Source organism: Chrysochloris asiatica, unplaced genomic scaffold (genome assembly GCF_000296735.1).
Source record: "Chrysochloris asiatica unplaced genomic scaffold, ChrAsi1.0 scaffold00067, whole genome shotgun sequence".
NCBI lineage: Eukaryota > Metazoa > Chordata > Mammalia > Afrosoricida > Chrysochloridae > Chrysochloris > Chrysochloris asiatica.
The window spans coordinates 8,785,628-8,796,278 of record NW_006408585.1 but is presented as its reverse complement, the minus strand read 5'-3'; positions in this window follow the sequence as shown (position 1 = coordinate 8,796,278).

Here is a 10,651-nt window from a genome sequence, read left to right as displayed (position 1 = left end):
TAAAATCTTACACATGGCACATAGTAAAACAAATATCTGATATAATTTTTATTATGAGATGTTGGCTATGCGTTACTATTCATTTCATTTATACATGGTTAGGCTACCTCTCTTCAGGTGTGGCATTGAGTTTCTGAAAGGAATTTGAGAGTAAGATCACAATCACAGCCTTTTATTCTGGAAAACTGATTTGAGATGAGATCTAAAATGATCTGTTGATCAAAACGCAACATTTTGATGCATTAAAATGTTTTGTATTGTGGTAAAATACATACAACAGTATGTTTGGCTAATTTGACCATTTTTACACATACAATTCAGTGTTAATAATCATAGTCACTGTGGTATTGAAACACTAAGAAAAACTGGCCTCTCTGTATTTACCTAGTCTAAGTATTTCATAAGTGATATGATAATAATATTTGTCTTTTTGCATCTGCTTTAGTTCACTCATTATAATACTTGCCAAGTTTATTGATAGCTTTTTTAAGGAAGTCAAAAATAAGATTGCCTGAAGAAATGGGTATATTTTGCTCAGGTGTGACCTCTGGGGGTCCTTCTTTTGATGTAAAGTGAGTAGGAAGAGCCGGAAGTGTGGAGTTCAAGTGCAGGTCTGAATTTTTAGCCACACAAGTCAACCTGGAAACAGACTTAAAAAATAAAATTCTGTTTTATGCTCACATTGGACTTCTAGATTTCTAAGCAGAATAAAAAATTTAAAAAACCCCTCTAGTTCCTGAGGTAAAGGAGAGGTCCCTGCCTCTACTGTTTGGACAGCTGTAGCTCTCCTTAACCCCATGAAAGAGAAGGGGTGCCAACTTCTAGTCTCTGGGAATATTGCATTTCCTTCTGCTCCATGTTTGAGAAAGGCGTCGGGAGAACTTTTCATTTTTGTCTTTTAGAAAAGCTAGAATAAACGCAAGGAAATCACTTCAGAATTTGAAGACCACGCAAATGAGGTAGCCAAGGATTAAAACTAGAGTCATTTATGTTTCTGAGATTGGAGAGAATGCTTTAAGTGTCTAACTGGATACATTGGAGTCCTGGTGTGGCACTGTAGGATAAGTTCAGGACTACAAAATATGTTTGAACCACAGGTCAGCAGTTCACATTCATCAAAAACCCTATACTGGGTCGCTATGGGTCAGAACTGACTCAATGGCACTTAACAACAACAACAATGAGTAGACTGGGGCAGACTTCAGGGCTTACATATATTTACTCAATTCAGTTTTTAACAAATATTTATTGAAACGGGAGCATGGTGGCTTTGTAAGATAAGCACTGGACTGCAAACCACAAACCATTCCATGGGAGAAAGATGAGGCTTTCTACTTCTGCAAAAATTGACAGTTCCAGACACTATACACGGTTGCTATGAGTTGGAACTGACTTGAAGGCATTTAACAACAACACAAAACATTTATTGAAGTTCTGAACTAGATTCTCAAAACCAGAAGGTGTGAACAAAAGAAACAAGGTCCCTGCCCTTACTGATCTTACAGCCTTGCTGTTATTGTTAGGCACCTCCTAGCTGGTTCCAACTCACAGTGCCCCTATGCACACAGAATAAAACATTGCCTGTCCTGCGCCATCCACATAACTGCTGTTACATTTGAATTCATTGCTGCTGCAATTGTGTTATTCCATTTCATTGGAGGTCTTCTCTTTTTTTCTGACTCTCCACTTTATCAACCATGATGCCCTTCTAAAGGGACTGGTCCCTCATGATAACATGTCAAAAGTAATGAAAGATATATCTCACCATTTTGGTTTCTAAGGAACATTCTGGCTGCACTTCTTCCATCACAGAGTTGTTTGTTCTTCTGGTAGTCTGTGATACTTTAAATTATGGTATTAGGAGAAGAATATTAAAATATGTTGATTCTTCTACAGGCTTTCTTATTCATTGTTCAACTTGCACATGCATATAAAGCTATTGAAATTGAATTTTTGATCGAGAAGACCCCAATAGAGGGGTGTATTTTAGTCTCTTTTGGTGGGGAGATAGTCTCTGTGTTGTAGCCCCATAAGCAGCTATGTTCTTTACCTCATTCTGGAAAGTGGTTCACAGCTGATAGTGTTTCCCCTCCCCTCGTAATAACCCAAACACTTACCAGACTGTGAGCCCACCTCCCATTCCAGAGGCTTCTATTACAGGACCAAACTCCAATCCTTGCCCATCTAACCACATGGCCATGAACTCTCACCTGTTTTCTGGTTTAGTTTGAGGTATTAAGGGCCTGGTGGTGCAGTAGGGTAAGCATTGGGTTAACTACAAAGTTACCAGTTTAAACCCATCAATTGTTCCAGGGAGAAAGATGAAGCTGTTATCTTCCATAAAGATTTACAGTCCTGGAAACCCTAAAGTGTCCTATCGGATTGGTTAGAATCAACTTGGTGGCAGTGGGTTTGATTTGGTTCAATCTAAGGCGATAGGCTCCTTTCTAAGCTGTCACCCATGGCTACATATTCTAACAGACCCATTGATCTCTAATTCTGCTCAGTTCCATCCTGACTTGGGCTACCCTCTAACTGCTTTAATGCTAGAACTAACAGCATTCACATACATTTTTATCTCTATGGGCAGATGATACAACCTCATTTGCTGGAAGCAAAGAGGATTTAAAATACTGACAAAAATCAAAGACTATAGCCTTCAGTATGGATTACACATCAATGTAAAGAAACTTCCAACTAGACCAATAAATAGCATCATGATAAATGGAGAAAAGGTTGAAATTGTCAACGACTTCCTTTTGCTTCGATCCACAATCAACACTCATGAAAGCAATACTCAGGAAATCAAATGATGTACTGCAATAGGCAAATCTGCTGAATAAATGGCTTAGTGGGCCAGAGATAAATAATTATGTGTGCACAACCTTGGAACAACAGGGCTCTTGGATACAGGGATGATTGAGGCATGGTTTGAATGGGTAAAAGGGAGGAAGTAATGTTAAGATGCTTTGTTGTCTTTTGAATCTTGGTTTCTTTGTATACTATTGTAAAATAGACACTTGAGATGGAGAGAAAGGAATAGCCAGGAACATCACCATAGAAAACTTGTAAGTCCATCGTCTGCCTATAACTGATTGGAATACCTAAAATGGGGCTACAGTGTGCCCAGTGAAGGAGGCTTCCTGCAGAACCTGTGCATTGCATGAGACCATACGTGGACTCCTGAACCCCATCCAGAATCTTCTTAGGTGGGAAATTTCCACTTGAAAGGACAAGCAGACCAGACTGGAGCCACTAGAAGAACAGAAGATATTTTTTGAAAGAAAGACCGGCAGGAAAAATACAAAACAATATAGGAAGACCAACTGATTACTACAAGAACAAGCAAGTTGCTCACCCAGGAGGCATCAAGACAAGTGGTCAGGTCCCCTCATGGCAAACACCCTTCTAAGACTCACTGGTAATACCCGAGCAGGCATGCAGTCTCATTGGTGACTACGTTGGTCACTGATAAGGGGAAGTGATGGAAAACCAGCAACGAAGCTGTGAGCTAAGTCTGACCATGTTCAATAGACTCTTGTGAACCCGGTCAGAGACCTGGTCAGCCAGCAGTTTGGCAAGACCTGGGGACTCCCAGGCCCAGAGACAGTGACATAGCCACAGAGGACTAGAGTGGAGAGTGAAGCATCCAGCTAATAAGAAGGGAGGGCATATGAACAAGAACACCCACACTTGTAGATAATACCTACTTGACCTGGCTTCAATGACTGGATGGTCAGAACTCTACTAGAAGAAGAAAGAAGAGGAAAAAAGGAGTAATCTGATACAATTTGATGAACGTGACCTACACCTATGGATGCAATAGCTCAAAAGAGGGAACAAATCTGTACAGCGAGGATCATTCCCACCCCCTTGATGCACAGGGTAGACAGGGATGGGCAACTTGGACATTGGCTACCCAAAACGGGGGAAAGGCTACAAAGGCAAGAAGTGACTGATGTACAAGCTTTCAAGAGGGAGCCTAGATCCAGAGGGCATGGAGGAAGGTAGAATCTCCACTGAGTCGTATCCCATCTGTCTGGACAGGGCTGATGAAAGAAGATGGGGATAGGATTCTTGTGGTACAATAGTGAATAATTGCTATCAATACTGACTGTGAGGGTTGGAAATGTAAAGGTAGATGTAAATGTAAAGATGATTTGTAGCAAAAAGAGGGGAGTGGTTGACTTTGCAGTCCAGGAGTGGAGGTCCCTAGGACCATCAAGGGAGAAGAGTGGAGTGTGGGACTCCACCAGAAAAGCAGTCACACCAGAGATAGAGGCAGAGACGATGGCATAGAGAGATGGAGTAGCTGGGAACTCTAGACCCGGAGAGGGGCTGTGTGCTGACGACCAGGGGGCAGGCTTGCACGGTTTATTTGTTTTGTTGTTTGATGATACATGGAGGGGATTGTATGCATGGCAATGAAATGATACAGGATAGGATGAATGTAAAGGTAATATTCTCCCATGTAAACTACTACATAATCCACAATGAAAACTTAAAGAAAAAAAAAAAAATCTGCATAAGACCTCTTTAAAATGTTAAAGAACAAAGATGTTGCTTTTAAGGACTAAGTTTCAGTTTCCTCCTATGCATGTGAAATTTGGACAATGCAGGAGACCGTAGATGAATTGATATTTGAATTATGGTGTTGGAGAAAAATATTAAAAATACCAACTACCAGAAAAACAAATCTATGTTGGAAGAAGTACAGCCAGAATGTTCCTAAGTCTTATCATCTTGGCTTCCTAGGCTCTCATACTTTGGGCATGTTATTAGAAGTGACCAGTCACTGGAGAAGGACATCATGCTTGGTAAAATGGAGGGTCAATGTAAAGAAGAAGACCCCACAAAAGATGGATTGGCACAGTGGTAGTAGCCATGGACTTAAGTGTACCAGCAATCATGAGGAAGTTGCAGGACCAGGCAGAGTTCCGTACTGTTGTGCATTAGATTAGACTGCACCCAACAACAACAACAACACAAGAATTCACTAGAGAATTGTTGACACTTCACTTCATCATGATACTAGTTTTATGAAATCATTCTTAAGAAGGTCTCTATTAATGCTATAGTACTTTTTTGTTAAAAGTTGCTGTCAACTTGGTTGCCATCTCATGACAATCTCATGTACAATGTGATCAGACTTGCAATCTATAGGATTTTTATTAGCTCATTTTGGAGATAGAACACCAGGTCTTTTTTCCTAGTATGTCTTAGTCTGGAAGCTCTACTGAAACCCTACGAGACTAATCTCCTCCGTAAGAATTGTAGAAAGTATTACTCAAAAAGGGCAGTCACATCCTTCTCTATTTGTAACAGGAATGTATTGAAACTAGAGATAAAACAATTGTACATCTTTCAACTATTGTACTATTCAAGTTGTACTATGTTACTTAATTCGGAAATGATAGTATTAGCTAGCCCAAAATAGGTGGTAGTCTGCCAACCTGTGTTTATCTTTATAGATGAAACTTCTTGAAGTTTCAAGGAGTCTTTTTAGTCAGATGAGTTAAGCATATTTCTGAAGACTAACCAGGTGCTGTAGTTCTTATGTGGCGCTGTGTGTTAATGCGCTTGACTGCACAGTTGGTTTGAACTACAAAGTTGGCAGTTCAAACTCACCAGAGACTCCTCAGAAACCCCCATGCAGGATCGCTATAGATCAGAATTGACTCAATGGCATTTAATAACAACCACCAGGTGCTAGCCTTTAGTTATTTTATTGAGGCATAGTTTGCATACAGTGAGATCACAGCTCCAAAGTCTACTTTGTTGAGGCCAAAGCTTACAACTGTATAACCAGAACCCTGCCAATATATAGACTATCACAAGCACTCTAGAAAGTTCTCTTGTTCCCCTTCTTAAGCATTCTCCATTGCAGGACTGATTTGGTTTTTATCATGACGACTTCAGTTATTGTGTCCTACTTTCTTATTTAGAAAAGCATTTGTTAGACTGGCACAGACTAATGCTTTGGAACTGTTTCCTAGTGTCTTAGAGATCCTTGGAGGTAGCTTGGAGGCCACTGCCAGAGGGTTGAAGTGGGGAGAGCAGAGAGAGGATCTCAGATGAGACCTAGACTCACCCTCCCACCAACTCCTATTTCTACTGCAGTAGCTCCTCTTTGAACTCTTTTTTAAAAAAAATTGGAAAGGGGTTCTGCTGTTTTTTTGCAAAGTTATCTGGCATAGGTAATACTGTTTGAAATGTAGCCATAATAGAATCTGATTCTTAAAATGGTAGTTCAGGCTTTCTAAGACCTAAGAGAATGAGCAAAAATTGGAAATGTGCTAACAAAACAAGGTAGGTGGTTCCATTGCAGCAAGCAGCAACAGGACCCAGGGATGCAAGTCCTCAGTGGGGGCAGACTATGCTTAATGTGCTTTGGAAGTGACACACAGGGGTTCATTAATTTTTAAATGATGCTCTGGTATTTTCTGCTGTGTTCTGTCTAGTAAGGTAACTATTTGGACTGCTTCTAGTCAGTTTTGTACCTTAAAATCCGCCAGACCCAGAAATGGGCCAAAGCTATTTATGATAGTGTCCTATCCTCTTCCTCCACCAAATGCAAATTTGTTGCCTTATAATTACAACCCATGAGTCTACACTTTAAAGGTGCTGCTTTGTGAAGCAAATCATCAATGTAGACGCCATGGTGATTCTTCTATTTAAATAGGAAAATAGAGGTTAGTGTCTTTAGAACAAAGTTTATTTTTAAGAATTGCCAGCTACTAGTTGCTTTGTGGACTCCTGGTGTGGCACTGTGGGTTAATGTGCCAGACTACAAAGCCATTTGAACTGCAAGGTTGGCGGTTCAAGCTCACCAGTCACTCCTCGGAAACCCTATACAGAGTCTCTATGGGCCGGAACCAACTCGACGGCACTTAACAACAGTTGCTTTGTACTTACAAAGGATTATGTGGCACAACAGGATAAGTAAGCACTGGACTGCTAGCCACAAGTTTGGTGATTCAATCCCACTAGCTTCTCCTAGAAAACAGGGTTGCTATGAGTCGGAGGCACTTAACATTGAAACTGCCAACTAATGAAAGTGTTTCTCTAATTATTTTCCTTTTAGTTTTGTTACAAAAAAAGAATATAAATAATATATTTGTCTCTTGAATTAAAAATTTTGAAAATAGTGCATCTTTTTTTCATACGTACATGTAAAGTATGTATTATCATATCCATTTTAAAGATGAGTAAATGAAGGCACTGAAAGGAAAGTACCTGGAGCTCAGTAATCATGTGAATACTGTAGTAGAATGGCATTAGAGCCAGTACCTAGCATTGTAGGGAGTGTGGTGGGTGGCTCTATACAATAAGCACTGGATCGCAAACCACGAGTCCACAGTTCAAGCCTACCAGCTGCTCCGTGGGAGAAAGATGAAGCTTTCTGCTGCCTTAAAGATGTAAAGTCTTAGAAACTCTATACAGGCTCACTATGAGCTGGAATCGGCTCAATGGCACTTACCAACAGTGTTTTGTTAAGTGACATCGAGTCGGTTCCGACCCAAAGTAGCTCTGTATAGGGTTTCCGAGGAGTAGCTGGTGAGCTTGAACCGCTGATCCTGTAGTTCAAACGGCTTTGCAGTCTGGCGCATTAACCCACAGCGCCACCCCAGGACTCCACATACAGTGTGTATGTCACCTGCATTTTTAGTACGGTGTGTTTAGTTAAGAGATAATAGATAATGGTTCTTAACCCTAGATCTTGATGTCACCCCATTTATTAACCCATTGTGAAAGCATGTTTTAACTTTCAGTGAAATTTGGTGTCTTTCCGATAGTTTTAACTATTATGTGATACAATTTTTTGTGTTTTGTGTGTGTGTCTCCATATATATTTAAATTTTAATTTTAGAGGGCTGTTTCCATGGAGAGGAATTCATTTTAAAAACTGTGAGAAAGTGCCAAGAAAAGCTAAATGATTAATTTCCCATAAAGTGTAGCAGGCATTTTATTTTGGCAACAACGCTGAATTAAAAATCTTTCTCAGATGGAAGATAAAATCTCTGTCAGATTCTCTGAACCAGGAAAAAACATATTTGATTCGATGGTGAGGAAAGACCAAAAAATCATAGAAAAAAGGCTTGAAAAACTAGTCCCAGAAATACCTATAAAACACTTAGTGAACAAGCCAAGCCTTGCTAACAGGTCTGCCAGGCTGATGAAGGAGTAGCAGGATATACCAAGGATTGAGGCTATTTTAAAATAACAAAAACCAAACGATCACTTAAACCGAACTCTCTCCTCATCCAAGAATTAGACAGCATTTAGTCACAGGCCACACAAGCACCAGTATGAAAAGGGAGATACTGGAGGCTTGGGTCAAAATGGAGCCATGAATCTGTATGAGTCATTGAGGGGCTGAATTCCTCCAGATAACAGAGTTAGGAACAGGCTCAACGCCAGAGAAAGCAGATGACAAAGAGCTAGAGGCAAGGCAGCTGGACAAAAGGCTGTACAACGTGTTAGGATCCAGAAAAGCCACCAGAGGGCAGCAAAAGCAAGCTGCACAGATTTAAGTTCATGGAAGCTCTTTGGCGGCTGCTGAAGTCGGTTCCGACTCATAGTGACCCTGTAAGGGTTTCCGAGGCTGTAAAACTTTACGGGAGTAGAACGCCTCATCTTTCTCCCGCGGAACAGCTGGTAGTTTCGAACTGCTGACCTTGCGGTTCGCAGCCCGATTCGTAGAGCCACTACACAAAAACACATATGAACGGGCCTTAAAGAACCTAAAAGAGCTCTGGTAGCGTAGTGGTTACAAATCGGGCTGCAAACCTCAAGGTCAGCAGCTCAAAACTACCTGTTGTTCCTCTGGAAAAAGATGAGGCTTTCTGCTCCTGTAAAGATTTACAGCCTTGGCCTGTTCAGGGTCCCTAATGACTCCACTGCACACAGCCACCACCACCATATGGTTTTTCGGATGTAAATCTGTCAAAACTGCTGGGAGTCAGTGGAATCTTTTTTTTTTCTTCAATGAATTGTACTTTTATCCAATGTAACTTTTATGTTCTATTTAAAGAGACAGAAAGTTTGGAGAAGTTAGTCAAGTGAGTGACTAGGGAATGCACTGCCTTCATATGTTTTTGTTTTTGTTTCTCTTTGCCTGCGATGGTAACTAAGAATACAGAACAGAGTAGGAAGACTTTCTCTGACGTGACGTGATAGCAGGCTGCAGGCAGCTGAAGATAAACTGACATCATTCATCAGGGCATACGATGATAAGATTAATTGCTATTTTTAATTATTCCTGGGGAGTTGTAAGAGAGTCTCTCCCATTAAATGACAACTCAGTCACCTTTTGCATCTTATCAGTTCCATGGCTTAGTTTCATGGTGGGTTTGAACCACTGACCTTGTCATTAGCAGTCCAGTGCTTATCCTACAGTACCAAACCAGAACTCCATTTCTTGTCATACTAGGGGTTACTTTGGGCCTGTGAATGGCAGAATTACAATCATTGATAGGTTATTAGTTCCACTCTTAAGGAAATGGGTGGGTCTACACTTTCCTATTGGGAGAGGAACTAGAAGTCTAACTGAAATGAAAAATACTTATTGTGCTAAGGCAATGTGCCGTTCCCACTGTTGCCTCTAGGAGCCTGCATATCCTGCTTTTTATTTTGCTCGAAGTCTGAAATGACTCTCAAATTCAACAATAAAAAAAAAGTCACCTTGATTAATAATTTTGTGGCAGGTCTTGTTTCTAGTGTTTTTCTCACAAGTCTGTGAGGAAGGTCTTATTAGAGCAGCTTTCCAGATAAAAACCAAGACTCTTAAGAGTTTAATCAATTTGTTCAAAGTTTTTGTTAAGTGCCCCCAAGTGGATTACGACCTATAGCGACCTTGTATATAGGGTTTTTGAGGCTTTGAACCTCTGACCTTGCAGTTAAAATTGACCTAGCACATTATCCTGCAGAGTCACACCAGGACTCCTTGTCAAAATTTGCACGTGTACTAAAGTAGAATTGAAAATCTGACTACAGAACCAATGGTTTTAACTATTATGTGACACATGTTCTTTCTATACAATGGAATAATTCAGTTAATTTTGATATTCTCATCATAGGATGTCAGTGTGTCATTCTGTGGTGGCTTGTATGTTACTGTGATGCTGGAATGGAAGCATTGCCACCAGTATTGAAATACCAGCAGAATGACCCATTGTGGACAGGTTTCAGAGGTGCTTCCAGGCTAAAACAGACTAGCAAGAAAGAGAAGCACATTACTTCAGAATATTTAGCCACCGAGACCTGATGAGTAACAGAGGAATACTGTCAGGTATAATGCCGTGAGATGAAAACATCATGAATAGCGCTAGAATATTGTCAGATACAGTGCTGGAAGATGAGCCTCTCAGGTTAAAAGGCCTCTTCATAGTAGAGTTGATGACGATGATGAGAATGGAGTAAAGCTTTCATGATTTTCATTTCTTGATGGGGCACAGGTCAAAATGAGGAGAAACAACTGCAAACATCCATTAATGATTGGAACATGGAATGAAGGAAGTATGAATCTAGGAAAATTGGAAGTTGTAAAAAGTGAAGTAGAATGCATAAATATCAATATCCTAGGCATTAGTGAGCTGAAATGGGCTGGTATTGACCATTTTCAATCTGACAATTATATGGTATACTTTTT